Raw genomic sequence first — 11349 nt, 5'->3', positions numbered from 1 at the left:
GGAAGGGAAGGGAAGGGAAGGGAAGGGAAGGGAAGGGAAGGGAAGGGAAGGGAAGAGAAGCACCTTTGCCATGTGTGTTATTCCCTCTGACATGGGGGTGGTGCGGGGGAGCTTCATGAGAGCTGGTTCTTAGACGAGGTATTCAAAAGCATAGAACAATTGTACCTCTATATAGATCAACCTTGCTTTAGCGCCCTCTATTTTATCTAGGATCAAATATCTGACACACTCTGTATTTATAACACAGAAGCCTGTGTGTTAACAGGTAACAGTGAAGAAGCAGTAAAGAAATTACACAAGAAGAATAAAGTGGATAGAAAAGAGGGTCATTATTGTCTTCCTTGAACTTTTAATAGAAACTGCTTACCCAGCTTAGCGTGCTTTGGTAAAGAGTACAATCCAGCCCAGTTTTATTTTTATCTGTGAAGATGTCAGCTGTGATTTTCCAAAGCCCTGACTGCAGGAGACTCGAAACTTTAAGTCTATTTCCATGCATCCTGTATACCTGGAGGGTATCCCTAGGACACAGAGGCAGAGAAGGTCCTGTGGAAGATCTGCAGAGTTTGTGACATCCATCTGTTGCCCTGGACATCCAGAAGCCAAAGTTAGATGACAGTTATCATACTATACAAAACCTACCTACCTTTCCCATCCTGTCTGATGCCTCCTGGACCTTTATGGTTATCCTCTGTGAGAGTTATCATCCAGGTCGGTGACTTCAGCAGAGCTTTGTCTGTGCTCGACAATATGCTCAAGCTGGCATCCAAGAGAAATAAGTCACCATGTAAATCATTAGATAGGATGCAAACAAGTTACAGTGATGTAAAACATGGTGACCTGTGGAAGAGTTTAAACCTTCACTATTGGGGGAATCAGGACAAAAGGCTTCTTTGGGGATGCACTGGGCTGGGCCTTAAAGGATAGAAAGGCTTCTCTACCGGGAAATGATGGAAAGCCAGTCCGGACCAAGCAGTACACCTGAACGAACAAATCAGAAATGCTGCAAAACAGGGCTGTGAATTCCCCAGTTGGGTGATTGGAATTCTGCATTAAAAGAATTTGATAAAAAGAAAATGTTTCTGTGAAGTTCTACATGAAAGAAAAAGCATGTATTTCTAATACAGTCCTTTGGTCTACAGAAAGTCACTACATAAATGCCAAATATTACTTCTATTCAAGTCAGTATTTTAGATGGCAATATTTCAGAATAATTGAAAGTAGATTTTTTTAAATCTCCAAGATAGAAACATCCTAAGAAATTCAATGTATTCCATATGGATAATCAAGTCAAGATAAAAATTCCAAAAATATGTACAAGACCTTCAATTATTTATTGTAGATCTATGCTCTTGTAAGTCAGGAATTCCTGTACACAGAACTCCATTTGGACTGTATACCCAATTCACTTCCAGTCCATCAGAACTATGTCATTAGATCAGCAGAAATGGGAAGTTTTAAATGTCATAAGACAGTGTGTTGTTTCCTGCTCGTGTGGGACTTTAAAGTTTAACTGCAGAGCCCCTTGACTTTCTGTTTGAGGCAATGAAGTCCAGACAGTGGGTGACCAACTCACTAAATGTCAGCCAGCCAGTAAAACTGAAGGGAAAGGACTTGTTGCAGGCGACAGAAGAAGGTGACTGCTAGGGCCAATGAGCCATGAGCCACGAGCACAAGCAAGCACTGACCCCCAAACCTGCACACAGTCCATTTGCCATGGGAGATTAACACTGGTGCTTACAAGGTACAATGCTGCAGATGGAGAATTTCAGAGACAGAAAGTGAAGGGTTCATAAGCACTGGAAAGTGAAGGAAGCGGACACATTATCTGACTCTCTGTACACAGGAACGGGAATTTCTAGATGTCCTGAGAAAAAATTTAAATATCATGTACAACTGCTAATGTTAGATACTTGGGATGGAAAAAGCAAAGGAAGAAGAAGAGGAAGAGGAGGAAGAGGAGGAAGAGGAGGAAGAGGAGGAAGAGGAGGAAGAGGAGGAAGAGGAGGAAGAAGAAGAAGAAGAAGAAGAAGAAGAAGAAGAAGAAGAAGAAGAAGAAGAAGAAGAAGGTTGTAATCTTTTCTTCTGCTTCTTAGAGCATTAAAAAGTGTTAAGAAAACTGAGGACACTATGTACTTCAGGTGCAAGGCCCAGAGGTCCCTGGGATGAAGGTAATTATAGGACCCCTTCCCTGAGGACTAGCTTGCACAGTACCAGGAAGTGCTATTCAAGCTTCCAAAGGAGGGAGTTAACCTATAGTTCTACCCAGCTAGGGTGCTTCTGAGCCACAGAACCCAGCATAGCACAACAGCCCCGGGGATGTAACAGTGGTGCCCGTGCCTTGATAGCACCCAACTGCTCTCTGATTGGCTCCAAACACACTTTGTTGTTACATGCACAAATTAAACATTGTTTTCACCCTCTTCAAGGAAAGGTCTCTTTGCAATGGCTGAAGGCCAGTATAGAAAACCACAACCAACCAAAATGTAGACCTGTGGAGCTTAGTCCCAAGGAATACATCTAAAAACAACTCCCACCTCTAAGCTTTAGGGAAGACTGCAGAAGAGAAGAAAAGATTTTAACAGTCAGAAGATGAGGGAGTTTGCTGTGGTACTGTGTCCTAGTAATGTCACAACCTACAACCATAAAGTCCCACCAATCTGACTGCCTAATCATGAGCTGAACAAAGACATCTAACAGATGAGCAAAAGCCCACGGAGCCTCAACCCTATTGAAAGAGCTATAGACAATTGAAGAAAGCTGAGAGTGGGGGCGCTTGGTTCTCTCTCTCTCTCTCTCTCTCTCTCTCTCTCTCTCTCTCTCTCTCTCTCTCTCTCTCTCTAAGGGGTGAGGTGTTTGTTTGTTATTGTGTGGTTTTAAAACAGGGTTGTTTCTCTGTGTAGTCCTGGCCATCCTGAAACTCGCCCTATAGATCAAGCTGGCCTCAAACTCAAGAGATCTGCCTGCCTCTGCCTCTCAAATACTGAAATTAAAGATGTGCCAACCATTGGACTGAGTGCAGGGTCCCCAACAGAAGAGTTAGAGAAGGAACTGAAGGAGCTTAGGGGGTTTGCAGCCCCATGGGGAGAGCAACAGTGTCAACTGGCCAGACCCCCCAGAGCTCCCTGGAACTGGACCACTAACCAAAATGTATACATGCAGGGTCCCATGGCTCCGGCAGCATATGTGGCAGAGGATGGCCTTATTGGACATCAGGGGGAGGTGCAGCCCTTGAGCCTGAGGGTGTTCAATGGCCCAGTATAGGGGAATACCAGGGTGGGAAGGTGGGAGTAGGTGGAGGGGGAGCATCCTCCTAGAGGCAGGGAGATAGGATGGGGGTTTCTGAAGGGGAGACCTGGAAAGAGGAAAATATTTGAAATGTAAATAAAGAAAATATCCAATAAAAAAGAGGGGGAGAAGTACCCTACCACTGCCCTGAATGAGATCTGGTCTTCTACAGGGAAGACCACACCAATTGGCTATCTAATATCAAAGATCAGCTCTGAAAACATACAAGTAACATCATATAGACTGAGCAGAACATATTAGAAATATATACATATATGCATATAATATGTAACCACCATTAGTGAAAAGAGGCCATGAAGGAGAAAGGGGGGATGAAGGGGGGAGGTTTGGAGGGAGGAAAGAAAAGTGGAAATTGTGTAGTTAAGTCATAATCTCAAAAACAGTAGAAAATAGTAAAAGATATATCCTAATGGTCACCCCAAATCCTCCCCTTCAAATGCATTAAGTGAGTTGTTATTTAATGATTTGGAATATTTGAAGATACTCCTGTCGGCAGAAAACAGTTATTTTAAAAGGGAAGCAGAAATGGGAATATAACATAGAGGCTTTGGATTCATCCTGAGCGCAGGGAAAAGGAAATCAAAACCCAAGCACAGTAACTGGATAATCCTATAGATAAGAACTCTTCTTTGTAAGATTTACAAAAAGCCTGCAGCACATCAGGATTTTATACCCAATATTCATTTGACTAACAACCCATTTTGTGTGGGAACTATTGATAAATACACTAAAAAGCTTTCCAACCTAAGTTATTCTCTGTATTCTCTTATCAAAGGAGAACACGGATAAGCAGATGGGGATGCAGGGCAGGAGACATGGGATTACATTACATTTAAGCTTGACATTTTATCTAAGTCCCTTGGTTGCAAATAGCAATGGATATGTTCTAATACCTTTTTTTTTCACCATGAGAAATGACCCAGATTTATTCTACTTGTAACTATGTATACTGAGTTAGAATTAGACTTCAGACATCTACCTAGATCTTCTATAAAACCCCATGAAGGGTCAAAATGACAGACTAGCCTGGGATAAAACTGAAGGTGCTGATGGGGCATCACATTGGGCATTCTCTGAAAGCCAGGAGTAAACTAGGCACTCCCACTGGGGCCGGGAAGCTGGGAGACTTCTCTCTGGAGCTGTTATAGCGATGTTGGTATCTAGAAGGATGAGGCTCCTAGGTCAGCTGATCTTTTCCCAAGCCAATCCAATGTGGCAGCTATAACCTCACCCCCAAGCTGTACTGTGTGGACCATTCCAAGAACTCCCTAAAAGGAGTGTCTATCCGAGAGCATTATCCCTTCCAGACAGGGTTCTGCACATTACATCACCAGTTAGTAACTACTTCATCCAAACCCTACCCACAATCCTGGGCACTCAACATCTGTTTGCTCTTATCTGACTCTTTGTCACCCAGCTTTCAGAAATGACAGAAAGAGAGGCACAGCCTAGACAACAGATTATACACAAGAACAAGATGAAGCTATTTATTTCTTCTACAAAGAATCTTTCTGACAATATATGTAATATTATTTTCACCACAATCTCTCATTAAGTTGATGCTAGAAAACAATATCTAAAGACTCCTGAACCCCTTGAATGGATTAATTATAAATATTTGTCTTAAACCGCCCACATTGCCATAACAAAATGCCTTAGACAGTTACTTTACAAACAAGTAGAATTTATTGCTTAGCAGTCTAGAGACTGGGAAATCCAAGGTGAAGGAACCAGCATATTTGCTCCCTGGGGAAGATTCATTCTCTGCTTCTAGGATGTTTATCTTCACAGAGCTGCAGGGCAAGACACTCTCTTCAGTTTCTTTTGTGAAGGTACCAATTCATGGGGCTGGGCACTAAAGGTCCCACTTCTAACACCTGGATCGGGAAGGGTACCAAGATTCAGACCATCAAAAATCAATAATAGTTAATGGTTCCAATATAAAGTGCTCCTTCACAAAAGCTTGAGTTTACCCAAACAGCCAAGGCTAACTGGACAGGTGTACAACCGGATCCACAGTGTGGAAATGGATGAGGCGACCACAAACCAAGGACTGGGGAACAGACAAAATCCAGAGCAAAGAAAGTACCAGTCCTCAGTCATGGAAACTTGAAAGAAGAGAAGGGTACAAATGGCCGGAGAGAGATCAGAAGTCAACTTTACAGTAGAGAGTCTATAATGATAAACAACTGTCACTTTCAAGATAAAAGAAAAGCCAGGAGAATAACCAGACAGGAGACTAAATCAAGACCAGTGACTCACACTATGCCAGAGGGTAAGCAGCCCTCTGAACTCCTTATTCTCATGGCTACGAATCTGAGTCTTTCAGCCCCTTCGTTCAGTTCAGAACACTCAGTAGTATTTATTCCTGGGAAATTTCTCTATGTCCTGTCCTAAGGCAAGTGCTAATTCCTTTAGGAAGTAAGAAATAGGTTAGCTCCTGTTTTCATGTGGCTTACATTCTTGGTTCTTCGTATCCTAAGAGCCATGGCAAACAGAATCCCACTAGGTTCTGGCCAGCTGTGACTATCTATAGAAGCACCACTGCCAATCAAAGCTGAGGAAGAAACTCTCATTTCAACATATTGCCCTTTAGACAGAAAGAATCCAGAGCAGGTGGGCAGCCAATCTCCCATCCACAAAGGTTCAGAAGAGGAAAAAGAAAGGATACACACAAACAAGTCTTTCTTTGTAACAAGACTGCGTACAAGCAACAGTTACAACAGTGTAACTTTTCCCCCACAATATGGTTCTTCATAAGAGCAAGGTATCATAAGTACTGGAGGAATTTTTGATCAAGGGTTAGGGACCTGGCTCAGTGGATAAGAACATCTGCTCTGCAAGAACCTGAGTCTGGTTCGCTGGCATTCCTGTAAAAAGTCAGGAATGACAGTGCATGCCTGTAAGCCCAGCACTTGCAGAGGAAATGCAGGCAGATCATGCTTAGCTTACAGAGCAAGCTTCCAGTTCAGGGAGAGAGAGACCCTATCTTAAAGCAATAAGGCAAAGAGTGAGAGAGGAAGACACCCTCCGTCCTTCTCTGCCCTCTGCATGCATGCATAGGACATGCACTTGAATATGCAGACACACATGTGCACACACAGATAATAATACTGAAAATTTAAAAGACAGGAAAAATTCTAGAAAATCTGCAATACTCAGAGACAGTCATTGCTAATATTTCGAAAGTTTTTCTCTACATTGATAAGTGAACAGATAGAGAAAATTTATATAAGCTCATTCAATTACATACTCTTAAAAATAGTAACACACCAATGCATTTTTATAAGCGTCTTTTCTCTTCACATTGACTTGAGCATTTACTAAAACAGAGAGCTAAGTGATCCCACCCAGTTGTGCTGTCAGCTGCTAGGGACGGACTTTAAAACCACACCCCATAAGCATACTAGGAACTGCTTCTCCAAGTACACTTATCTTCAATCTTCGGTTCTGACTTTAATCCTATTTCTTTTCTTCCCATTCAGGCTGTTCCCACAGAGTCACGTGAGCAGGGTGCCCTTACTATGAACATGGCTTCCTATCTGTTCACATCTGCAACCGTGTTAAAGGTGGCCACACGTGTGAACTACTTCCTGGAAGAGCCTATTTGTCCACTCAGAAGTGTCTATAGAGCTCCGCTATGCTCGTTTTTTGGCTCACTTCCCATTCCTAACAAAAGACTCTGAATAGACAAGAAACTGGGACTTATAACAGGAATTATTACGACCTATTTTCCCCAATCTCTAATCCTAACTCCTTTTTTTTTCAAACTAAGTCATTATTTTTGTTATCATCTGCTTGCTCTTAATACTAATGGCCCTGTCCCAAGGACATGGTCTGATGTGATGGGCCAAGGTTGTTTCCTGTTGACCCTGTCCTAACAAGCGCCCTGCAGGGCACCAGCTAATGCCCCACTAATACTCTGAGGAGCTGTCTTATGAGCCGCGTCTCACACATGCACTTGGAGGAAGGCCAGCTGGCCCTGGTGATTTATCTGTATCTAGTCCAGTGGTCAGGTCTAGAGTCTCCTGGGCATGTGCTGCTGCATGATCTATTACCTCCACTGTGGGAACTGCTTGAGAGAGCCTGAGTGCAGCTATCTTACTCAGCAGAAACAGAGGCGAAGAATTCTATTTCCTCTCTCTTGGCCACTGAATACATGTTTGGCATATGAAAGTCCACCAGTCCCTCGCTGTGCAGCAACTGTGTTTCAAAACTGTTTCAGACTTTTCAAATTCACCTCTGGATATCTCACATCTGATGTACATACAATGTATCACCCTTTGTGGTGACCTATTATAATAGTAACTTAATAAGTCAGCCCTTCAAATAGTCCATTTCATTAAATGTATTTAGGCATTCTCTTCTTCACTTTTCCCCTGCATACTTAGTGTTTTAGATCACTTGGGTCTAAGACCTTTATTTTTCTGACTACATTTGGGTACCTATACAGTAATTTACAAAAATCCCTCATTTTCTTAAGAGTCATTTGATTTCCAAGTATTTCCTTTATTTTCCCCCACTGTATCGGCACTCACTGAATTCCTTTTTACAAAATGATTGTGTATTTGACCTCTTTCTTTGGCGTGCTCTCCCCCAGGCTGAACTAAACTACTCTTCATTACATACTATAATCTGTATTAACCACTAAGTGACCAGCTGCCGAATGAAGGGATGGTAGCATCAGCTACCAGCCATGGGGCTGTTCCTAGGTACCACATCACATGCTGAAGGCTTGACATACATTCGACATTGTGCTCAGGTGCCAGACTGTAACCTTTGGCAGCACCTAGAGTGGAGCTGCTACAACTAGAACATCAATAAATACTTCATGAACAAACTGAAAAACTGCATGAAGTTCATTTTTCAACATTGCAAGAAAATTCAAAGATAGAGTGAACACTTTCTGAAGTCTCACAGTATGTGATGCCAAGTCTTGAATCCAAAGCTCACGCAATGAATTAAGACTTAACACTTGTAAAGTCAATATGCACTTGCATTCATGCAAACAAAATTAACTTCATAAATCTCAATAGATACAACCATACCCCAAGTAAATATACTGAGCCATAATTTTTCCAAGAAAAGATCTATAAATGACGGGTCCTTAAGAAATAATCACAGAGGCAGAATTCTGTCAGCTAGCCATGCAGGTAAACGCGTGACTTCTCTTTCATCAGTAGCTTCTGCTCTCCTGGACTTTTCCCTGCTGGATAGTTTTTTCCCTATAGTAATCCTGGGTTGACACACTGCAGGGAGCAGGCCACTCCTCAGACTTGGACTGCTCGTATCTCTAGCCACCAGCTAGTGCACACAGTGGCTCCTTAAAGCCATCTTTTGCTTTCTCCTCAACTCATATCAGCCAAACTTGAGTGGAAGCATTAGTGGACAACAAAGCCTTTCAGCAGCGACATATCGGGAAGCGGGTTAAATAACCAAATGTGGTACAAAAGTCATAGATCAGCAAGCAGCAACAACATAAATCATGAAGGTGGGAATGTTTCAACAGGAGGAAAGACAAAACATGATGAGGCAAAGGAAGAATTCAGAAACTAATTTGAGCACTATCATTCAACTGCGGGGGGGGGGGGAATTAATCTGAAAGCCTCAATTGTTCCATGCAGAGAATGGGGGTGATAAAGTATTACTTCCTCACAGATACATCACTGCATCACAGAAACTATACAATACACGTCATTTTCATCTGTCATAACCTAGAGTCAGTTGCATTCATGCACTTCACACTATAAACATTCACCTTACAAAGCTTATCAACAGCTTCAAACTATAGCCCGTTTGACCCATGTCTGCCCCTTTTGGGTGGGTCTGGAAACATTTTTTGATATTGTAGCCTCGTACAATACAACTCACAACAGGCTTGGTATGCCTATAAGCTTGGGAAGCTACTGTGTGCTCATAGGATGAGTACTACAAACCATTGTTTAAACAAGGAAGGCTCTTTTAAGTCCTCCTTCAGTCAGCTGCCTTTGGATGAGGTACAAACTAAAACTGAAAGGGCATAGATGTTTTACATTTAAATAGGTTTAACATCAATGTTCATTAAACGGCTGCATGGATGACTGCACAAATACCTTTCGCAAACTTGGTACACGTGAGCACATATACAGTTGTCTACAGAAATCGGCACAGGTTCAATTTTTTTAAACAGCTACATGGAGTCCCTGGCACTTGGGAGAAAATGCAATAGCTTTAAGTAAGTTGCTCTGGTACCTATGATGGCTGTCCGGAGCAGAGTACAAACCATGAGTCAATTTAACAAGAAATGAGCTTTCTGCTGGAGAATCTGAAGTCTCCCTCTTCCCACAAAGAAAACTGAATTTTGGAAGTCAAGCCTTGGGTAGCTTACCAAAGAGCCAAGAATACTATTCTTTTTGTCCTGTGTTCTGGCAGGTCAACTCTGTTCACCAAATCTCTAACACAAAAAAAAAGCTTCACCTTCCCCAAGTTAAAACAAGGGTAACAACTTTGTTGTTCCCAAGGGTAGCAAGTTTTCATCCTAAAGATACTTGTGACCACCGTGTATAAAACTATACCCAAGCATCAAGTTTTGAACCATAGGACTAGGCAAGTGACAGAAACGGGAGTCCTTGGAGGATTCCAAATGAGTCATACAGACCAACAAATAGAGCGCTTTCTGTTGAAATTAAATGCCTACTCGACTGTAACTACTGTAACCTGAGAAGAGGGCAAAAATCAAGTCTTAAGTGAAGTCCACACTCTGTTTGCAGTTCCCAGCCCGGGGTCGCCGGGGTGGGTGGTCGCAGGGTACAACAGCAGGGCGGTGCCCTAGCACACCGCGCCTCCTACTACCGCCTCGGGTGGGCAAAATCCGGCAGCAACACGTGGGGCGCGGCCACTCTGCCGCCTGGGAACTCACTCCAGCGGGAGTTCCTTGTGCTCGCCCGCTGGGCGGCCCGCAGCCAGGGAAGCTTTCGCCAGCCTTGAACTTGCAGCTCCTGACATCTCCATTCCTCCACAGCGCGCTCTGAGCGTACTACCGACCCGCCCGCTGCGCTCAGCTAATCGCCTTGTATGGAACGCAGTGGCCACGACTCCCGCCCGACAGGACAGTCCTGGCCCGGATGGTACGCCTGGGTCGCCCGCACCCAGAGCCTCCTTTTGTATCTCCCCCCATCCCAGGCTGCCCCCCTACTCACCCGGGATGCTCGTGTCCCTGCCGCCAGAGGCAGCCCGCTGCCCCATCCCACGAACACTGCGGCGCCCCCCGCGTGTGCAATGCGGAGCGCCGCCTGCGCGCGGCCCGTGCCGGGAGCGCAGTAGGAGGAGGAGGGCGCGAGCGCGGCGGGAGGGACGCGCGGGGCGGTGGGGGGCGCGCGCCACTCCCACTCGCGCCCGGCCTCGAGGGTCGCAGGGCCAATCAGCGCGTGCAGGAGGAGCCGAGCCCTCTGCAGGATGCGTTCATTGGCCTGGCCCGCGCCGCCTAACTCTCCCGGACCCGGACTCGAGGCCAAGTCTGCAAAACTCAGGCGGAGGTCCACCGCACACAGGTGGCGGAAAAGAGGGGACTCGGGACCTGTACGGGAAGCCGGTTCCCACGGAGCATCCGTGGCGATCTGTTTGCTCAGGTTGCAGGTCCCTTCCTGTGAGCGACCCCCTGCCCACCACTAGCAGAGCAGCTCACGCCCGCCAAGCACTGCTGAGCGACAACGCCCAGACCAAATCTCATTCCCAGCACTTCTCTGGGATGAAACTCACTGGATGTTAAAGCCAGGCTCCAAACTAGAGGCCACTTGACTTTTACAAGAACACTGGGGCCGGTCTAGAAGGTGGAAAACGGGCCCCGGCAGGACTTGCGTTGGACACGGGAAATGTTGGGGGATTTGAGGAAACCCCCGAGCAAAATGCTACCTTGTCAAACTCTTTCTCTAAGAAACTCCCCAGGCAAACACCTCAACTGGGCTTGTGCAATATTCCTATTCTCTCTCTCTCTCTCTCTCTCTCTCTCTCTCTCTCTCTCTCTCTCTCTCTCTCTCTCTCTCTCCCTNCCCTCCCTCCCTCCCN

At 44.8% G+C, this 11349-nt stretch overlaps 1 protein-coding gene across 1 annotated transcript in view; it reads right to left on the bottom strand.

Annotated features, from left to right (window-relative positions):
• The window catches only part of Lypd6 (LY6/PLAUR domain containing 6), a 135740-nt gene extending 125100 nt beyond the window's left edge, over window positions 1-10640 (bottom strand). The window contains exon 1 of the mRNA XM_021156567.2: window positions 10485-10640. The gene's annotated coding sequence lies outside the window, so the exon portion shown is untranslated. The remainder of the gene's footprint in view (window positions 1-10484) is intronic.
• Window positions 10641-11349: the final 709 nt, after the last annotated feature.

Source organism: Mus caroli, chromosome 2 (genome assembly GCF_900094665.2).
Source record: "Mus caroli chromosome 2, CAROLI_EIJ_v1.1, whole genome shotgun sequence".
In the NCBI taxonomy this organism is placed as follows: Eukaryota; Metazoa; Chordata; class Mammalia; order Rodentia; family Muridae; genus Mus; species Mus caroli.
This window is presented reverse-complemented; position numbering and strand designations above follow the sequence as displayed.